This window comes from Branchiostoma belcheri, unplaced genomic scaffold, assembly GCF_001625305.1.
Source record: "Branchiostoma belcheri isolate BF01 breed outbred unplaced genomic scaffold, Haploidv18h27 scaffold62, whole genome shotgun sequence".
Taxonomy (NCBI): Eukaryota; Metazoa; Chordata; class Leptocardii; order Amphioxiformes; family Branchiostomatidae; genus Branchiostoma; species Branchiostoma belcheri.
The window spans coordinates 260,403-282,731 of record NW_017804265.1 but is presented as its reverse complement, the minus strand read 5'-3'; the positions used below and the strand labels follow the sequence as shown (position 1 = coordinate 282,731).

The following is a 22,329-nucleotide window of genomic DNA, read 5'->3' as shown; positions in this document are numbered from 1 at the left end:
AATGCTTATGATGCTTTTTGTACAAAATTTCTGCTCAGCAGCCTATGTTTTATACATAGTTAGCATACCAGTATGGTACCCAAGACTTACACAAGACTAAAGTGACCTAACCACTTGTATTATAGTGTGAAAAACAAAGTGTGCAAAAGAAATCGAGCAAGCACGTGTGTGGTACAGTAATGATAGTCTAACAAACTGTTATAAACAGTAACTTTGCAAAGAATTTTTTTTTTACTTTTCTGATTTGATCATGATTAAACAAACACACTGAAATGACAGTTATCTGTGTCTTTTTCCGTCCATATAATGATTGTACAGTAATGACAGTTTAACAAACAGTACCTTCGCTACAACTGGTTTTTACTTTTTTGCTTTAATCATGATTGAATATTACTGAAAATAAATATGACCCCAATGACATTTCATTGAGGTAACGTTAACAGTTAATAAAAGGGTTTATAAAGACCGATGAGACCAAAAGAAACAGATTATTTCAGACAGTTACAACAATTTCTCCATCCTTTCGTCATTTAGAAGATCACCATAAGACTACGTTTCTACTAAGATCACAAAACCCACTAATTATGCAGAATGTGGGACTATTCATTATCCACTGCCTTCAAAGAAGAAGTCGAACCCCATAATAGCTAGCGTAGTTGTAGAAGTAGAAGTTTTTTCCAGACAGTTGTTACCTGTCTCCTGTTACTGTATTGCAATGAGTATTATACTTGATTGATTGTACAAGCAATTAGCCTTCGGGCATGATTTTGCAAATAAAATTTCTATGAAATAAAGGCCCTGTTGATCTACAGCCTTCTATGTACTATATAATGTATATATGTACTAAAACACGTCAATCCCTCGCTTTTCTGGGTGTTCTGTTGTGTCAAACAAAACCTCTAGTACAGTAGCCACAGCTGCAATACTTAATACATGGAACTGATGGTGAGTTCAGCACCAAGGAGGGGTCCACACTTGGGGCACCCCACTTAACAAATGGGGGACATTCACAAGTTTAGGGAAATAAACACTTGCTGTGGCAGAAGGTATCCAGATCCTTAAGACAGAAAACAAGTCTAAATGTATGCGGCGAGAATAATAACTTTTGATTGGTGGCGGAATGGTGATGATTAATTATCAAGAGCAATAATGATTAATCTCGTTACCACCCCTATGTAATTATCACACATGGTACGGTCCGTTCGCTGCAGCTGCAGCATAGCTGACGCGTTGACGTGTGGCGTGTTGTGCGCGAATTCTCTCCAAGTTTTGGGGTAAATTTCGGCTTTTTGTCCACAAATTATCCGTCTGAAGTGTACAGTATATCGTCCGAACGTTTCCAGGTAGGATTTATGTCGTTCTTTGGATGTTTGGGGGAGAAAATTCGTGTTTCCTGGCAGGGCGAATTTTGGAGAAGAAGCGAAAATGGCGGCTGGCAAGGCGGGAAGGACGGCGTGGTGCTGAGAAGACTCGTTCTCTGCGAGGTAAGGCAACAAATTATCTCCTTGAATGTGCATGTTTGTACTTCCAACAAACCTGTAGCAACAGACCACGTTATAATTTGTTACGTTAACAGTATATATTCCGTAGAAATTTGCATTTCGTGGAACGCTATTCTGATCTATTCCCGTACACGTGTTGTTACAGGCCATTTTGTACTTGAGTATTTTTGATACCTGGTTGTTTTCTTGACTAACAAAGGTTTGGGCAACGACGTTCTATCACAAGGAAGGACTGACAACAACAATTTTAGTTACTTTTCAGCGATGTTCTTTAGCGGGTGTGAAAACTTGGGATCAGGTCTTTTCGTCCCCTAGTGCATTGTTCTCTAATTCTTTCGTCCTCGTCATGGATGTTTCGTCCTCGTGGTCATGGATGTTTCGTCCTCGTCATGGATGTTTGGTCCTCCTGGATGTTTCGATGCTTGTTTAAGCAGCAGAGATTACTATTAGTAGAATAGTGTTACTACATAACCACGTTACAGCTCTAGACTCTTCTCTGTTCGGCAGGTATTTAACTCCGATGAACACCGGCTAGCTGTAGTCAAACCCAATAAAATAATAACAAGCATGGCTGACCCTGGCTTCAATTACTAGTAATAGGCTGCTACAAAACTACGTATCCTACAATAACCTCTTTGTGAAAATGTTTTGATTTCTCTTATATTTCTTAATAAAGCCATAAAATAATTCAAAGTTGGTGTTGTGTTTGCCGCTATAATTTGCTGCATTGGTCCGTGAAGAACAAATAGTCTGTCCTTCAAATATGATATCACCGCTTCACTTCCGCAAATAGCTTCTCTGTCCTTCAAACACGATGCTCTGCTCTATTAAGAAGTTCACAAGGGCCGCACTCTTCAATTGTTCTACAATTGATGAAACGGCAGACTGTCAACTCTCAAGTGTGTAGATAAAAAGCAAAATAGCAGTGGCCAGTCATTCTTGGTTGCCAAATTGTACAAGCACCATATCTGATCCCCATCCATGTGTTTTTTGCGAGAGACCCATTACATCACGTCAGCACGCGGGGGAACAATAGCAATGAACGCAGCAACCAACCTTCAGATCCAGTCAAATGTACGACAGAGGGCGGTGGACGACCTGTTCAAGTCAGCCAGCCAGATGGTGGAGGAAGTCGTGAGAATATAGACATACAGGCACCGAACCTGGATCTTCCCATCATGGCAAACATGGTGAGCTTTTTATTCAAAATTTAATTTATTTAATACCTTCTGTCTCATGTTTGTTTCATTTATAAAACTGTATGTTTTTTTCGTATGTATTGACTTTGTAATTTGTTTTACCCTTTGCATTTAATTCAGTATGATTTATGAAAAGATGTACTTCCAGATCTTCATGGCAAGCAAGCCGAGGCAAGAACTCTGCCCCAAGGATCCAACAGATCTGGACTTCGAACTCAGAGCAGACATCCACTACGATGGGCACCGACACCTAGTCTTTGCCAGCGACCACCAACTCAAGCTGCTGTCCAGGATAAAGACGTGGTACAGTAGTTGCCGCTTTTTTGCAAAGCCAATTTGCTAGCACATTTTTTTTTTTTCAATTACCCGGCCTTTCCGATTAAGAGAGGCTCAAACTCTTGGACTTCATTGAAATTATGGGGGTGGGGGGTGGACAGGGAATTGAACACAAATAACTTTTTGTCTTAAAACAAAGATTACAAATACGGGTCATAGTTACCCATTAATAACAGTGAACTTTATTCAGATCAGTAAATTTACTTGTAATTTTTGTTTTCATTTTTGTTTTTTCATGTATATGGATGCCACCTTCAAGGTGGTGGGACAGCCATTCTACCAAAGTCTGTTCTGCATCCACACATTTGTGCAAGTCTAGAGGACAAGAAACAAGTGCCTCTAGCTGTCACCTTCATGTCCAACAAAGACAAGAGGACTACAAGAAGGTATGGAGGTTCTTACTTTGTGTGATTTCTGACTTGATATTCCTGGGAATTCCTTTGATTGAGTTTGAATTGGACATTAGTTGCCTGTTTCATATTATTGTACCGTACGTACCATCTTCAACAATGCACAAGCCTTCGGGTTTTATATATATTGAAGCACAGTCAAACCCTTCCAAGCTGGCCATCTCTTCAAGCTGGCCATCTGGCCATGGTGAGCACTTTGTCTCAGTCCCAAAATTTTTCCCCATTTTTCCCCCAAGCATTAAGCAACCTGTCAAAGGTGACCACATTATTTTTGATGATGATTACTGATGATAACTAATGAGAAATCATGGAGAAACAGGCCAACTGACTTGCCTTGACTCCTGGATGATGATTTTGTTTGACGTTAATTCTGCCATGTGCCACCCTCCCCACACAACTGAAGATGCTTACAGCATTTGACATTGTCTTTGTTCGACATTCTTGACTTGGAAACCATTTATGTCTCAGTAATGTTGTGAGGCGGTCTTCTTCAAGGAGACCACCTGTCCAAGGTGTTCACTTTTCTTTGGTCCCCTGTTTGGCCGCCTTGGACAGGTTTGACTGCACAATTATAATGAATGAATGAAGACCTAGTTTATTGTACGCAAATACCCACTGGGTTCAATACATTGGTCACAGGAAAGACATCACAGTTTGCAATGAATATATACAATGTACAAGCTAGTGCTAATGCTATGTACTATGGACATATAGTCTAATAATTACGATAATTTGGCTTCTTCTCGCTTCTTAGTAATGATGTAGATATAAGTTAACAAATTATTGTGTTTTATAATTGAAGGTTTGTCTAAAGCCATTAGAAATATGAACTTATCTTTGTTACTAAGATGTATGAAATGGGGAAACATACATTGCAATAGTTCATAAAGCTCAGCTCTCTCTTCGTTGTATAAACTACATTCTAATACAAAGTGTTCCTCATCCTCTATCCTATTTAGATTACAATGCCTACACATTCGTTGCTCAAAACTATCCCCTTCTTTGCCTTTTTAGGTTCTGAGGAAGATCCCGTGACTACTGCCAGGAGAACTGAAGGTAACGGCACTCGGCATGGACTTCGAGCAGGGTCTGTGGCAGCCAGTCCTGATCCGTCCTGCCTGGGAAGACCAGGAGAGGGTGTGCTTTCCACTGGATTGCAAGATACCGAGATGTATGTACATACAATATATAACTTTGTTCTTGTCATACTTTCACATTTTATATCTTATTTTGAATTAGAGGGGATTCATTCCTCAGCTAACCGACATCTTGCACACGCAGTCGTCCCTCAGTAAGACATCTGGAGCCGCATAGTTCCTGTTTAGAACTTTTATTCAGCTTTTATTCACATTTTATATCTTAAGTTTGTTTTGATCCAGCTCAAAGCCAGTTTCTATAGGGAAGGTCATGTGACTTAACATGCCTTATAGTTTAAATTTTTGTCTGTAGACAGTGGACACTCGGGTGTATTTCTCATTTCTTAAGTTTGCAGTGTTGTTTTCAATTTTGTCCATTATGCTAATAACATAGATACCGGGTATGTAGTGCTTTTTGAGCTGAAAATACATTTAAATGTTGGTTAACTAGATACTTAAATGGAGCAAACAAACCACTGAATAGCTGCTAGATTGGAGATTTTAGAATCTTGTAAAATTGCCTTTTGTACATATTTTGGACTAGATAGTGTATGTTTTGGCAACATGTTTTCCCTTCTGTAAAATTGGGGTTTTGATGTTGGCACTTGTTGAATGTGACCTGATTTATGTAAAGTTAACTTGTTTGTTGTGCGACATCATTTCTTGCAAGGCCGATTGCTGTTTTCTATACACTGACTTTTGTTTCTCCCGTCTTCCAGATGTGGACCCAAATCCTGGTCTGAGCGGAAGGAAGAACCAAACTTATATGGGCAGGGCTGTGTGAAAGAAGATGGGGAGGTGTGAGTATGGTTTCTTTGTTAACACGAGACAACACTCTACATGCCTTGAGCTGCACACATGCACACTCGCCTTTCTCTCGTTTGCCCAGTTCACTCTACTCTGAGGGACTTTGCATGCTTTTTTCCGTGAGGAGCCTTTTAACTTAAATTGTAGCCGGCAACTTTAATTCGACATTAAGCGTCACTGAAAAATTGTTCGTATTGCATAGTTGAATATGCGAAATTGCCCAAAAATTGTTGCTTGTTTTTTTTACACTAAAAATTCTCTGGACATGTGGTTGGTTAAAACTGTCCAATTTTCCCGCCAAAAAAAAAAAACTGGCACCCTCACTTGGTTAATTAATTGGATTAAGTTTTCCCGCCAAAAAACTTAGTATATGGAGCACTCTAACCTTGAACTTGTGCCCCCCTCCCCACTCTTCCTGCCCACCTCCCACACTTCTTCCACAACTCAGAGTATGTTAGTTGGACTTCTTCGAACATGTAGTCACCACACTCTGCTACACAAAGACTTTGTTCATCGAGTGCAGTTTTTCCCCACTTATACTTTAGAATAGTCTCTTGCTCTCCTGGTCGGTCAATTGCACTGGTATACTGATGTGTCGAAGCATCAATGTCTCCAGAAAGACATCCCACGGGGAGTACACTTAGTGCATTGACTGACCAGGAGAGCGAGAAACCATTCCAAAGTCTTAGTGGTGGAAAAACTGCACTCGATGAACAAAGTGTTTGTGTAGCAGAGTGTTTGTGTAGCAGAGTGTGGTGACAACATGTTCGAAGAAGTCCGGAGAACAGTGTAACTAACATACTCTGAGTTGTGGAAGCAGTGTGGGAGGTGGGCAGGAAGAGTGGGGAGGGGGGCACAAGTTCAAGGTTAGAGTGCTCCATATACTAAGTTTTTTGGCGGGAAAACTTAATCCAATTAATTAACCAGGTGAGGGTGCCAGGTAGTTTTTTTTGGGCGGGAAAATTGACTCGAAAAGAATCAGCAAAACAAACCTACACCCATTATTCACTCAAAGTTCTTTCAGACTAGATTTAACGGTATCAGCTATTTTAAAACCTGCCCAAATTTTACACCGAAAACTACCTGCCTGAACGTAAGAAACTTAAAACACAGAGGCTACATTTTAAGTAGAAAGTTTTTATGTAATTTGTCAACTCAACCTCTCACTGTGACAGATCTACTGTAACAGTATTTTTAGTTGTACATGTGATCAACTTTAAATGCATGGGAGCGTCTTTTTAGCGAATGACCACAAATGACCATTCTGGGGCTCTTCTTGTCGCACGAATCTGATTTTTTTTTGTTGTGGCCATGTCCAGATTGTACTCCTATTTATTAATCCAAAGTTTTATAAATCATTATTGACAGTTTTACTTCCGTCTTTTAGCAAATGACCACTTAACGCCCTGTAAAATATCAACCCTAAGACATGTGGGCCAAAATCCACCACCACAGATGATAAAATTCAAATAGGTGTCTCCTGAATTCCTACGATTTTTCCGTGCTGTACTGTGACGCTTTTAAAGTACCTTTTTCGGGCAAAGTATACATCACAATATTTCGGCAAAAATGGTACTTTAAAAGCGTATACAGCACGGAAACTTTGCAAGAAGGAGATGCCTATATTTTGGACTTGTTTCTGGTGGTCCGGATTTTTAGCCAAGTTGTGCGAAGGCCAATAATTTGCAGGGCATTAAGTGGTCATTTGCTTAAAAGACAGACGTAAAACTTCAATCTATAAAACTTCAGATTAATAAATGGGAGCACAATCTGGACATGACGAAAGCAAGAAAAAATCAGATTCATGCGACATGGAAGGCCCCAGAATGGTCATTTGTGGTCATTCACTAAAAAGACACACTCAACTCTTTTAACTTACAATTTTAAGTCAATTGAGACTATATGATTATTAATGTTTATCTTTTGCAGAGACCATCAGGACCAGGAAAGATATCCTGCCCCACTGTCAAGGCCATACCTGCTGGACACTGGACTTTTATCAATTGCTAACTGTTCCTCTATCTACAGTTTAGCTATACTAAGATTGAGTTTAACCTCCTTCTACCTACACTGTCTTGACTGCAAGTAGTAGAAAGCTGAACTTGAGAGTAATTATAATCCTTGCAAAAAGACTAGTAGACTTGTTTTGCTGATTCCTCCCTTTGAAACATCACACACAGCTTACCTGTTAGTAGTACATTGAATTTCACTCTACAGAAAGAAAGCACAACACTGCCTTTTCCATTTTCTGTAAAGAAATAGGACATATTCTAAACAATCATTATGTGACAAAAGTACTTTCCCAGAAATCCACTCTATCATTGTTTAAAAAAGAAAAGTTTGTGAAACGCCTATACTGTGTTTTTGTATATATTTTTTAATATGAATAATTCTGTTTCACCATGTATACTGTCATATCTTCGCACAAAGGACTTTTTCTTAAAGGAATTTAAAAAGAGCAGATCGTAATACAGTTTTGTCATTGTTTTGAACATTTCATATTCTGGACTTTCCTTGGAAGAAAAGCTTACATTTTGTACTGTCATATGTTCCAAATCATGGTTGGTATTATTTTTTTAAAGTCAGAAAAAGAAAACAATTTTGTCAGATACCAACAAATGCCAAATCTTGACTGTGCATGTAACGTTACATCTTCACCAGTAAACATTAACAGCTAGAGTTCATGATCATAATGAAATGTCTCTTCATTTTTTTCCATTTTGAATGCTTTTATTTTGCTGAACATTGTTGCTTTATTGATTGTTTTGAATCACATATTTTCGTTTCTGAACATTTTCATTATTATAATAGAAATGGTTTTTTTAAAGTGTGGATGTGGATCATGATGAAGAGGATATCAGGGAAAACAGTTTGATCACAAATGATTTTGAAAATATATCCCATTGCTATACAGAATGAAACTACAGGCAATCATTACAAGTGCTTTCCTAAATAGGAAAATGTACTGTGTTCTCCGTCATATTCGCAATAAAAGATTAGTCACAACCTTAAACTAAATATTAATTAGGAATGTGAACTCTTTCAGAAAATGACAACAAATAGCAGGGAGGGCCTAGCTGAGTTTCAACAATGACTTTTACTAAAAAGTTTTATAATAAAAAATTCAGAGGATTCGCAAACATGCCCTTTCCCAACATCTTTCATTGTCATTTTTAAGGATCTGCATGGGAGGTCCCGATCGCGCTTTGCATGCTAAATTTCATACGGCAGCGACCGCGATTTACATTTTTCAGGTTGGTTTCACGTAGATTAAATTGATATTAAATCAGAGTTGTTCAACCTTAATTATGCAAAATTGAAATGACAAGGTGCAGAATGCTGCAAAGCAACGAGCACGTATTACGGTTCACTTGTACTGGCTGGACGTTTTATCACACAGATAACAGTTTAACGGTGAATAGATTGACCCGACTTTCCATTATGCAAACACTAAAACGGCTGATTACGCATTGCGGCATGCAGACCACATTTTTGAAAGAGTTTATAAATAAAAACCAACTCACAGTCAAGTCCGATGTTCTCTTCTCTCTTGTGGATAGGTTAATAGGTTCTTTAGAAACAGGTAGATCCTCCTCGAATAAAGAAAGGACTTCTAGAGTGTTGACAGGTACACAGGATAGCTGACAGGTCCCACAGCACACACAGGAGACAGGTCCCACAATGTCAGCTATACATTAGCAGCATCTTAAGCCTAGGGTGTAAAAGAAATACACATTCAGAAAGTTACAGGCCAAATATTAGAGAATAACAATTACTAACAATGTATCATACATTGCAATATTCAAATCGTTAGTTTGAGGTCTAAAATCTTCTTTGGGTTGCCGATTAGAGCAAATTCTCAGCATAAGCTACTTACCTTCCAAATTTCGTGACCCTAGCATGCATGTCCAGGTTATGAGATATCAAAACCGGAAGTTCTGCTGCAGTACCATAACAAGTCGCCAGGGGGTCCATGATTGAATGATTTCGAGATCTTATCAAGACCTACCTACATTCCAAATATCAAGACAATCCATATAAGCCTTCTCTAGTTATCGTTTTGACACTGACACACACACACACACACACACCAACACACACAGACACACACACACACACACCAACGCCCCCCCCCACACACACACCAACGCCTTCGAAAATAGCTTCTTGGCGAAGGTAATAAAGGTAATAAAAGAAGGGTATCTAAATGTATAGTCATGTTACATTGTAGTTTGAAGCGGACATGAAAAAAAAACGCCCCCGAACGGCGGCTTTACTAAGTGCAGGTTTAAACACAGGGAATTCTGTGATTTAGCTTCTTCTTCTCTCATTTTGAGGCAGCCGCCTTCATCTGCCTGAAGATTCTGCTGCCTTTCAAAGTTGTCGCTAATACGAGGCGGGGTTCGCCAGGCCTCTATTCAGGAAAAGTAGTCAAAGTGCATTTTCAAAGAGCACAAGATCGGCAGGCTTCGAACCCGGGACCTCTTGGTTTCAAGCCAAACGCTCTGCCGTTTAATATGCCACATGATCCCAAACAATTCATTTCATTGCAACGAGTTCGGCCCAAACAGTGACTACAACATAAAGGACATATTAAGTGCGGCTCACCTCCTTAAACGGACGTAGCTCGTCTTAAAGGACGAATTTTCACCACCGAGTTCTTCCCCGTCCAAGCATCGTGACTCGCCATCTTGCTCTGAGCAGCAGCGTGGTCTAACCACCTGATAAGGAATCACCATAATTTGCATGTTCTCAATTAAGTAATTAAGTTAGCTTGAACACCGGTGTGATTGTACCATCATAGGCCGTGTTTATGTGAAGTCACCCAAGGCGCTTTACATGTGGTTTACCCCGAAACCGGTTTCAAGTGGCTCCATCTGAACGCTCCAAATTACATTAAAAGCGCCTCTATCCAAAGCCACTTCTAGAGGTGGTTTCGAATCGGTTTTCCCGCATCGCGATTTGCGTCTGAACACAATGTGATTTCAATGTGACTTCACTTGGTCATGGATTATGGGGTGGTATATTTCTATATTTATATGCAATACCAAATTTTACGTGGCAGCAACTTAAAGAGCAGTAATGGTCAAATAATGTGTCCGTTCTAGGGCGAGCTTCACCGCCTCTGGGGGGACCACATCGGCATTCGGCCGAGATACGCTGGGAGGGGGAGACCAGCAAGCAGGTCGTTGACCTCTGACAATAATGACACGCTACCTAGCGTGTTTTCATCAAACAACAATGAATGTAGTTTCGGAGAATCGTGATCGGGCACGTTTTAAAAGGAATGTATGGCACGTGGACCAGATGTGAGGAATGCGAGTTACCCGAATCGCGGTTTGGGTGACTTCACTTAAACACGGCCTTACTTGTTAATGAATCAACATAATTTGCATTTCTTTGTTAAGCTTTAAACCGTATTAAACCAACACTATTATCATTATACCATTATTTGCCTTACCAATATTTTTCTTTCTATCATTCAACCTCAATTGGCGACGGTGGCACTGTCATGATTTTGAGAAAGTCCCGTTGTGGTCTGTGATGAGTTTATTGATAACATTTAAGGTCGCAAGACACATCCAAATGCCAGTTACTTTAATACTTTGTTCTATCGACATCGTAAACCATCCGCATTGTACTGTGCCAAAAGTTCCAACTGATGTGTACAATATCAGTCAGAACGACATCTTCAAGAACTAGAAAGGCCGACATTTGCTCAAGAGCAAATACAGCACATTTCACCCATTCTTTCTCCCCAACTAAATTCTTCTCGGGTCCCGGCCGGGCCGAATAGCCCGATAGCCGCAGGGTGTACTGCGGGGCCACGTAGGGGTCTCACCCGAAAGTGCCCCCCCCCCCCCCAAAAAAAACAGCCCGGAAACTACCCGACAGGGCGACTTTTTCCGATTGGGACCGAAGCTTAAGGCGGGACCGAAGCTTAAGGCGGGACCGTCTTGGCCTGTTTGCTATGTTACGTATGGTTACAGGTGTTACCCTGCGGTTGCATCATCACATTAGCTCAGGTGGAGGGTCCAAAGTCCTACGTTTCTATATTTAAATCTTTGTGTACGTTATCACTGACCTTTGTATTCACCACTTTAGGAAGCATGGCATCTAAGCACTTACACTGAAAATGTCTAAAATCTGATAATTGTACAATTGTTTGGCTGGGTTCAGCAAATGTCTCGTAAAGTGTCCTTTTTGATAATAAACAAAACTTTGCTATAGGATAGGCCTCTCACGTGTAAAATATTATATGTAATCTTCAGTTGAGACAACCGCCATACATAACTTGTATTAAAACTTGTGCTAAACACTTCGTTGTGTTAAACATTTCCATAATCAGTGACAAAATCTAAAAACAGAAAAAAAATCACAAAAGTCTAAATATTTCATGGAAGTCTCCGAATACTAGTTAATTTGTTGTTCTCAAAGAATACTTAAGTCTAATCGCAGACATTCTTTCTGTGTGCCAAACAAAAATCTTTTTCTTCCTTCAAACTTAAAAACAAATCCATTCTGGTGAATCAAACTAGACTCTGTGATTCCATTGCACTTCGTTCTTTCACGAGGACGCCATCTTGGTGACCTTGGCACTTGTGGAAAACGCATATTTCAACAATCGTTCATATGTGCATCTGTTTCTGACTATTACTATTGTTCACATCAGACTGTTCCACATCACGTCTCTATCACGTGTGTTTCACGTGTCTATCACGTGTCAGGGCCAGTTTGGCCAATTGTTACTAACATGGAATAATTCAGTTTTCACACAGTTTCCACTTGGCCGCTTGCTGTCACTTGGCCACCGACGAAGCCACCTCGAGCCATTGCTCTTCTTTTGTCTTCCCTCTCAGTCGCTTTTCCACGGTTCTGTCAGCCAGCATCACAACCAAAACAGGCACCACTGTGGTCAACGCAATGGCCGCCCAAAACCCCGAAGACCCTGGAAGAAAAAGTTACTAGGTGTTAACGTGATTCACTCATTGAACTAGAAAGGTAACATTTGTAAAGCAAATGCACCATGTTTACCATCGCATATCCATATGGTCTTCTCTGTTAATTCTTACTCAAATATTCATATATATGGTGAGACAGGAGCCTAAATCCCTCCTGCTATAAATTGCAACATGATGTAACCCAACACTAGTTACCATGGTGACAGACGTCTGGTCAAGGTCATTGACCTTATGTGAGGAAAGTGAGCAAAAACAATATGTTTTCCTGCGGTAAACATAACAACAATTCGGAGGCCTCACACGCCATGAAATATTAAGAGCTTTGGTGGATATTATCTTTTGTCTCGTTGTTTATGTAAATAAGGTTGAAATGAGCATGATAATAAATTAATGATAGATAAATAAATAAATAACAATAATAAATAGATGAGCATAGTTTTTCCTAACTTTTTCACAGTACTTTTATGTTCACTGTTTTCACGGCCACTACAGTACCGTGAACATTTAATAATACCGTCATCAAATCATTTAACCCCCCTTGCCCTTGCAGCCACCATGAAGATTGTGGTTGTAAAATTGTGATCATGTTCATTTTCCCCAGACCGTGAAATTTTCCTAACGTGAAGATAAAGTGAATTACAGTATGACGATATATTTCAGACCGGTTGACGCCTGTCGACCTTGTCTGAGTCCTCGGTCACCTCTAGCCGTAATACGATCCCGAGGCTTGTGTGGGGTTTTTGTGTATCCTGTATCCTGACTATAGGGAACGGGAAGGGCACGTAGTATTTAGTGACGTCTATTTTGTAATGGGAGCTCTATATGACGTCTACTATGATCTACTATCTGAGTAGGTTTTAAACAAGAGTTCGGAGATCTTATACCTGCAATATAGAGCTTTTGAGAATTTTATTTTATTTTATATTTTGTTTTGTTTACCTTTTTTTATTTTGTTTCATTGATGATGGAAATAAGGTTGTAATTAGAAAAATCTTTTTGATTGATAGCATTCTCTACTCAAATTACATATATTGTATATGTGAAAATCATATCCTTTACCGGAATCAGACGTTGTACTGCAGTACCAAAGAAAGCCGCTAGGAGGCCCATAATCGCCATTGACCTTCGTCCTCCAGAGATCTATCCACATACCAAATATCATCACAATCCATCCATGATTTCTAAAGTTATGCAAAAAAAAAACATGCATACACAAACTCATGGAACCCCTTAGATAGCCTACACTACATGTTTACATGTCTAGCTGCACGTACGCATATCACTGGCAGGTCATTGCCTTTCAGGCACTACTTAAGGGTGTCTGAATCATGCTGGGTTGATACAAGGGAGTTATATCTTGATATGACGTCCTTGGTAATAGTATTGCAGACACTCACAGGACGCGAATTTAGGCATTGCAGGGCCTCTTAGTCTTAGTAGCGTAAATAACATGAAAATTTATTACAGACACTCACAGGACGCGAATTTAGGCATTGCAGGGCCTCTTAGTCTTAGTAGCATAAATAACATGAAAATTTATTACAGACACTCACAGGACGCGAATTTAGGCATTGCAGGGCCTCTTAGTCTTACCAGCGAAAATAACTTGAAAATTTATACTTTAAATACATTTTATTTTAGGACTTTTAGGATTACACGAAAACGTACCGATAGGAAGGTGCATTCTGTACTCATATTGTCTTTGTCAGTTATGCAATTAGCCCTCGGGCATGAACTTTCAATAAAGAACGCCATATTGTTCCCACTTCGTCTCATTGATCAAGTATTGTTTACACACTGCTGTGGTGTGCCCCAGACACAAAAGGTCGCGCTGTGTACACAGGTGGCGGGCACCTAGGCCTGAACCAAGGACAGGTAATGTTGGAACATGCATGCTAACCTGCCACCTCTCCTTGTTTTTCTCACACTATTCAATCAACCAGCATGTAGCAAATGGGTATGCAGCATCAGGGAATGACAGTTTCGTATAACTGATAGTTTTTCCTCAGTGTCTCGAGAGGTGTGGACTTTACCCTCCAAGCAGATGTTACGATCCGTCTCCTTCTTTGTGTTAACACCTGTTTTTGCAACATTTGTTGCCCTTTTCTAGCATTGCATTCTCAATTTTGCACCTTCTCAGTGCACTTTATGCAGAAGACAAATCCTTGAAATATATTATACTAAAAAGCACTAAAATGTTGCAAAAACTGAGCTAAAACACTAGGATTAGACTGTTTCTCACATCTGCTTGAGATCGTAAATCTTTGCACTGACCTTAAGAGCCGTGTATGGTGAAGCCTGTACTGACTATGCATGCTAAACAAAACGAATGAGCTTTCAAATCTATAACAACTCTTGAAGGACACTCAATTGTATGAAAGACTGGAGCAGGCTAGTTTAGCTGAGATATTCAAATCTCCAAGCAGGTCTTTCGATGGCTGCAAATTATTGACACAGTGTCCATTTACCAGACAGTTTCCATTTACTAGACTGTCCTAAAAACATACCAGTAACGGTACAAAAAGATCTAGCCCGATAAAAACACACCAAAACAGGCGAAGCGTAAAACAGTTAATCTCCAAGCAGATCCCTCTCGGTGGCAAAAAGACAGTATCAAATTGGCCAGGCAGTGTCCATTAGCCAGAGAAGCTCCGAGGCCACCGACGATGGGGACCAGGACAAAAAAAAAACGGCCATATATAAAAAGGTAACGATCATTCCCCACAACCTCTGCTTGGAGAGTATAAAACAGTGTGCTTGGAGGGTATAGTACTAAGTACAAGGGAGTACTAACTTACCTATGTGATCCCGGCTGTGCATATGGTACCACAACAGCGTCGAGCGCCCGGTGAATACCCTCCCCTGCCTCGGCAGCCGCCTTCCTGCCGCCCGCAGCAGTTTAAAAGGAGCGTTGATCATCTTGGAAACATGTAGAGCGGGAGAAAAATAGTTCTGTGCTGGGTGTAGTGGGGGAGGTGAGCCTTCTGTCTGTGTGTGTTGTGTGGTCAGGGGTGAATGACATGACATTAGCATATTGCATGATGCAAGACTTAAGACGGGGTCATGTCAGGTCAGAGTACGTACGCGCGTGTTGGTGCAGTGCAAGCGCGTCCTCTTGCGTCGAAGCATAGAAATGCACAACAAAGGGTAAAACATTTGCAAAGCAAATGCATAATGTTTACCTTCGCATATAGTCCGCTCTGTCTTACTCAAACACATTCATATGTAGGGTGACAGGAGTATAAATCCCTTAGCCTGGGTACCATCCGGATTTTCGCTACGCAACGCTCGATTTTTTCGAGCGTTGCGTAGCGAAAATCCGGATGGTACCCAGGCTATAAATCCCTCCTGCTATAAAATTGCAACATGGTGTAACCCAACAGACTGGTTCAGGTCATTGACCTTTTTATTTGTTTGGAGAAGAAACAGAGCAAAAACACTATGTTTTCCTTATGTGAAGGTAAACATAAAAACGTAGTTACCTTCGCAAAGGCTATGTTTTTGGTAGTGTTTGTGTGTTTTCGTGTGTGTGTGTGTAACAAACTGAAAACAATACCTCCATTCACAGAGATCATAATGTAAAAAATAGTTTTATTGCAATTCACTCACTTGTAATAAATAGACATTGGATTATAGATAACAATCAAGATTTTTCTTTCTCAAATATCTTTAAGTTACTACAAATTTAAATAAATAGCCACATAAACAGTAACTTCCCTAATAGGAACAGTTTCTTTAAAATCAGGCATTGCAACATGATTGACTCGAAATAGCGTACATAAGTTACTGGGACTGCATGGGAGCGCATTAGGAAGTAAAAATGACCCTTTGCTCATTCATTTCACATGGCAGAGATGCAGAGAAAAGTGTTCCAACAAACTATGTTGAGACAAATATGTTGGGACCATCACAAGACAGCGGCTGCCATCATACAGCGTTGTTGTTTCATGTTAGGGACATTTCTCCAGGAGTCTGTCTGGGGATCATACATTTCTGCACAGCTCAGGGTGATCCTGGCACCTCCATCCTTCCTGGTTAGAGACTTACCTGCAAAGTAACAGACATCGATTAGCATAAACAAAAATCACCCATAATGTATTGTGCATTGCACTTTGGCAGAATGTCTCATAAAGGTCATATTCGCGTGTATAAGGTAAACAATCTGTCTGTAGTTTCCAAATGTTATGTTGGAAAATATTTCTTCTGCAACAAGCAAAATTCTGATGCAACGGTGACCAAAAATCCAACAAAAACCATGGAAAACTATAGTTTTGTGCAGGCGCAGTACGTTCTGCCAACATGCTCCTCCAGCTAGTACACTACACATGTACTTTTACCTCCAATTACATACAGCCTCCCATTCCATGTCAGTAGAGGACAGTATGTCCTGGACCTGTGCAGACGTGCGATGTATGTCCAGCTGTCTGACTCTGGGCTGTACACTTCTGCTGTGTCCAGCCGCCGGATGTGCTGGTAACCTCCTACAGCATACAGCTTCCCTCCTGTAAAAATTAAAGAACATGTACCTAAACCCTGTGTACCTAAACCCACATTTAGGTTCAGGTCCGGCTTCAAGTCCAGAGGTTTAGGTTCAGTTCCGGACTTGTAAGTCTGGACCTAAACCCATGGCATATGTATTACATAATTGCATGTTGGCAACCTTGCAATGTTGTTTGGGCAAAACTGTGGCCACATAACACGCAGGCCGACACTTGACGATGCCCGATGGCAATGTTTTCTTTATTTTGAAGCACAGATTTTGCAATCTATGGAAGGTTTTAGGTGGTTTGGAAAGAAAAGGGGTATGTGACATGGGTTTTTTTTTTAATAAGTATGGAATCGGTTCTTGACTTTAAGGTTTTTTGTGCTTGAACCTAAACATTTTTACAAGTCCGGAACCGGTCCAGCAAACTAGTACACAGCACTAGTAACCAGTGATGAGACCCACCTAGTTCTGCAAACCCCATCCCAGCTCTTCTGTCCAACATGCTTGCTTTCTCAGTCCACCTCTTCTCATGAAGGTCGTAACAGTGCATCGACGAAAAGACTTCAATCCGACCTAACACTCCACAGCAACTTCCAGTGTGCATCCCGCCCGCTACATACAACTTCCCATTCAATACGGCTCCTCCATGGTAGATCTTTGGCTCCAAAAAATCAGGCAGTCTTTCACACGAATCGTGATTGAGATCCAAAGCTAAGAACGTATGGGAAGATATGAGGTACACAATGTTGTCTGGTTGAGAATGGACGACCGTAGCTCCCTGGAATTCTTGCGGAAGACACGGTAGCTGGAATTCGGAGTTCATGCTAACCCAGTTATCATGTATGGAGCTGTATTTCCACATGTGGTAGGTGATTTTACTGTAGTGTGTAGCCTGGCTGGGGTTTTCAGTTTTCAGGATGTTAAGAACATAGAGGTTGTCGTCCACAGTAAGAGCATGTTGGGAGATGATGTGATGGGGTCCTGACATGGAGGGAGGGAGGTCTGCGATGTCAGACCATTCCTGTGTTTTCAGGTTGAATCTCTCACACTTCGGTGTGGGATTCCTTCCCCTGAAATATGTCAACAAACAATTTCACCTCATTAGAAACTTAAGGGTAACATTTGCAAAGCAAATTTATGCATCATGTTTCCTTCACATGGCCCAGCTTATAACAAACTACAATGTACTGGTTTGTTTGTTCTTACTCAAACACACTCAGATATATGGTGAACACTTGCAACATGATGTAACCCAACACCAGTTACCATGGTGACAGACGTCTGGTCCAGGTCATTGACCTTATTTGTTTGGAGAAGAAGAAGAGGAAACTGAACAAAAACAACATGTTTTCCTTCAGTAAAGCTAATATAAATGAGAGATAACTTACATTGTCCTTGATTGCGTGTGGCCTCCCAAGACATACAAGTATTTGGTGGGAACTCGGGCCTGTACCGGCAGTTGGTCACTTTCAGCCGTTTTGCCCTCTTGTACTCTTCTGAGGTATTCAACACATTCTACATGTAGGAGAAGGCAGTAGGTTATTAAACCAGGTGAGAAATTGTAGAAGTGAAGTACAAAATGAATACAGAAACTCAAGAAGTGGCTGACATATTCTAGTGATTTTTGATACTTTGGTAGCTTAAGTAATGATTGAATAATCAATGCTGATCAGTCAAAATCAGTCAAGTTGTTAGTTAAGTAAATGTCGACATCAGTTGACGTGGAAATCATTTGCATGATAGAAAAATGAGAAAATGCTACAACAGCCTTCTTTGGTAAGGTAAGGCTTTCAAACTCATGAAAACACAGAACTAACCTGGTGACTGTTGTAGACTGCTGTTGTCCAGGGCTTTCTGAAGAACATCATTTGAAACTTGGTTGAGTCGGACAGACTGTAGTACAGGTCTCAGCTCAGTAACTCTGGAGTCTGGGGAGTGATCTAACCACTTCAGCACAATCAACAATACAAGGTCCTCACCTGCACTACCTGTGAACACACAAAAACTGGAACATTTATAAGAACCAAAGAAGTCGTACCCTATTTTGTAAGTGAAACACATGAAAACCTTTTCAATGTTACCTACAAGAGTGCAAAAAAAAAAGTTAAAGGATTTCAAATCCTATTCTAAAGTGAAATCTGCATTTCTACAATGTGGAGTCGTGTGGCGTAACGGCAGAGTGCTTGACTTTGAACCAAAAGGGCCCGGGTTCGAGTCCTGACATGCCACTGATATTGTGCTCTTGGGAAAGGCACTTTACATGACTTTCCCCACTTAACTCAAGTAAAAATGAGTAATGTCCTGTCCTGTATTAGCCTCTATGTGTGGGACACAACACCAGCAACAGCTGCCTGTGTCCCACGTGTATTGTATTGTTGCAATTTCAATAAATCAAATCATTTCCACAAGAACACACCATGAGAGGGAAAACTGACCTAGCTCCAGGTCGTCCAGGCTGAGTATCTGAGTCAGGTGTTCTCCAGACAGCTGTAAAAACTCCTCGCCACCTGCTACAGCTGCGAACCTGGACTTGATGATCTGCAGGGCTGTGTTGACCAGACTGCTGCACATGTACGTCTCACCCAAACACTTCATCCCTAAAACAACACAACACTGTGGGGTCGTGTGGCCTGACGGCAGAGTGCTTGACTCGGAACCAAGAGGTCCCGGGTTCAAGCCCTCATACGCCACTGATCCTGTGCCCTTAGGAAAGGCACTTGACATGACTTTTATCACTTAACTCAAGTGAAAAGGAGTATTGTCTGTCCTGTATTTGTTTCTATGTGTGGGACACAACACCAGCAACAGCTGCCTTTGTCCCATGTGTATTGTATTGTTACAATTTCAATAAATCAAATCAAATAAGTTTATTGCATGTTCAGAAGAGGAAGAGGAAACTGAGAAAAACAATATGTTTTCCTTCATTAAACATAACTGCAATGATTACCTAGGCAGTTGGAAGTGTTTATGAGTCTGAGTAGAAGGTCTGTGCAGCACTTTTTGACGTCTGACAGCTGGAGCATGTCTGCTGCTGCCAACAGGTCCTGGACATTGTCAGGGGTCACTGAACATACAGACATAGTAAAGGTACTTCACTTCTTGCTCATGGTAGCAAAAGTTCACGGTCTGAGAAAAATGGAGGTGTTCACAGGACTTAAGTATATGTTCACAGTGGTGAAAGGTGCAGGAAAAACAAAGTTGGAAAATCTGTGAAAGGTAAGTTCACGGTACAGAAGTGACCACGAAAATCATGAACATATTAAAAGTACTGTGAAAAAAATTAGGAATTACGGTAGAACAATTTTTGGACACTTCCTCTCAACACATTCTTAAACATTTAACTCCTTAATATGTGTTACAAAATGTACATGACAGTTTCATTATAATGTAGAACATAGAATTATAGAATTTTTGTATTTATCATGCAAATTAAGACTTCTAAAGTTTCCAAACCTTCCAGTTCGCCAGTGTACATGTAGTTGATAAGTTGATCCACAGCTAAAGGTTCCAGCCCTCCAACCTCCACCTCTGTCTGCCTGGTCTCCAGCATACCGGCAGTAAACATGGCTCTGAAGTACTCACTCTGTTCCGCTAGTACTCCTCTGTGGGCTGGGAGGGATCTACCATTCACCTACAGGTACAACAGAGCTCCAAATTAATACGTCATGCAGTACCATAACAAGCCGCCAGGGGGCCAGTAAACATGGCTCAGAAGTATTCACTCTGTTCCGCTAGTACTCCTCTGTGGGCTGGTAAGGACCTCCCACACACCTATACAACAGTACAACCAAGAGCACAAGGCTGGTGACTTGGCAGGATTCGAACCCAGGACCTCTTGGTTCTGAGCCGAACATGCCGGCAGTAAACATGGCTCTGAAGTACTCACTCTGTTCTGCTAGTACTCATCTGTGGGCTGGTAGGGATCTCCCACACACCTAAATACAGATACAGCAGAGCTCCAAATTCAGTTTTGGGAATAGGTGCACTCAGGACTCATAATACTGGGTGCATGTGCACTTTGGTGCACCCAAATTTGAAGCTGCATCTGTACACCCAATTTTTTCTGTGGTGCAGCCAACTATTTTTGTAGGTTTACGTATATGAAGATACTAAAATTACATAGGATATAGCATATTATTGACATCTAAGTGTCAGAAAAATAATAAAATTTTAAGATTATTTTACATAAGACAAGGGAAAGGAAGGACCTTCAGCACTAAGGACAGGGGTAACCTCATAATTTGGGTGCACATGCACACAGTATTTCGATCCCTGCTGTAACAGACCACACCATAATCCAAAATCTTGCCATTCCGACAGTTCTTCACACTATATGGTCAATGTAACTCTCCCAGAAAGGGCAGTCTGGTACATACTCTTCAAATCATAGGAAACTCCTTGAGGCATATTAATGTATTGTTGTTAATAAACTTACTGTAATGACAACATCACAGAGCAGCCCGTCCTGTCGCTGGTTGTTCAGCCCGCTCAGAAGTTTCCTGGCGTGGTTCTTGGCAGACATGTGCAGCACATCCGTGTCTGGGGCACTCCTCACCTGACTGGGGAAAACATCTTCAAAGATGGCACGCTATGCACTACTCACCCCTGCACACACACAGCTACAGACACAGCAGATTTGTATAGGCTGTCCTGCCTAAAATCTAGGATTATGCTTAAGGCCAGAACTGTTTTTATCCCGCCAGGAAGCATAGTCCTTAGCCTTTTTGTTCAGCAAACTTGAGGGACCATCCAGCGTCATGTACTATTTGGTCCGCCATGTTTTGGGGGGTCTTCCTCAAGGCCTGGGGTTTTCCATATACAGTTAGTTATACAGTCCCCATATACACACGTATACGTAGAAATACACACACGATCACGAGGTATCACACACATACATGTAACGTTACGTGTATATGTGTAGCGTTACTGACACCACAACTAAACAAGTCTAGTGCTGTTTTCCATACCTCAAGAGCTGTTCTCATCCCAAGTTCCAAGTTCAGAACCGCCCCCCTCCCCAGTCACCCTTCATAACATTATGATGTGTGAACGTACTACCGGTAATACGTACTACTAAAACTTAACACGCAGCAATACTAATAAAGTAGCAGTTACCAAGACTTCTTGCCAGCCATGTCAATACGCTCTGCAACTACTAGCTACTTCTTGATGTTGTGCCTTTTTTCGACGCGCTATCGTGGTCCCGGAAGAAGGTCAAAGGTCAGTCATTCACCTGCAATTGCGCCCCCTGCCAGAAAGTGGTAGAACTGCAATCAGTCTGGTACCCCAATGCAATGCATTGTATTGATAACCTTGCTAACATTAATAACATTCATAACATTAAGACACAACACATTTACTGGACATCAAACTTTTAATAACATGCTTTAATAATATTATTGTACTTATCCCTTGTACAACTGCTTCTAACATGTGAGTTAAAAAAACATGAGCAAGATTTTTGCAGGTAACGTATCGTTACAATTCAACA

General features: G+C 40.9%; 1 long non-coding RNA gene and 1 pseudogene across 1 annotated transcript; both read right to left on the bottom strand.

The window, feature by feature from the left end:
• Positions 1-10,922: 10,922 nt before the first annotated feature.
• LOC109483155 lies at positions 10,923-15,371 on the bottom strand. The gene is made up of 2 exons (XR_002140996.1): positions 15,151-15,371; positions 10,923-12,339 (listed from the first exon to the last, which is right to left on the bottom strand). It is a non-coding gene; the product is annotated as an uncharacterized LOC109483155 (long non-coding RNA).
• A 632-nt stretch (positions 15,372-16,003) lies between these two features.
• Positions 16,004-22,046, bottom strand: LOC109483018 (annotated as a pseudogene).
• Positions 22,047-22,329: the final 283 nt, after the last annotated feature.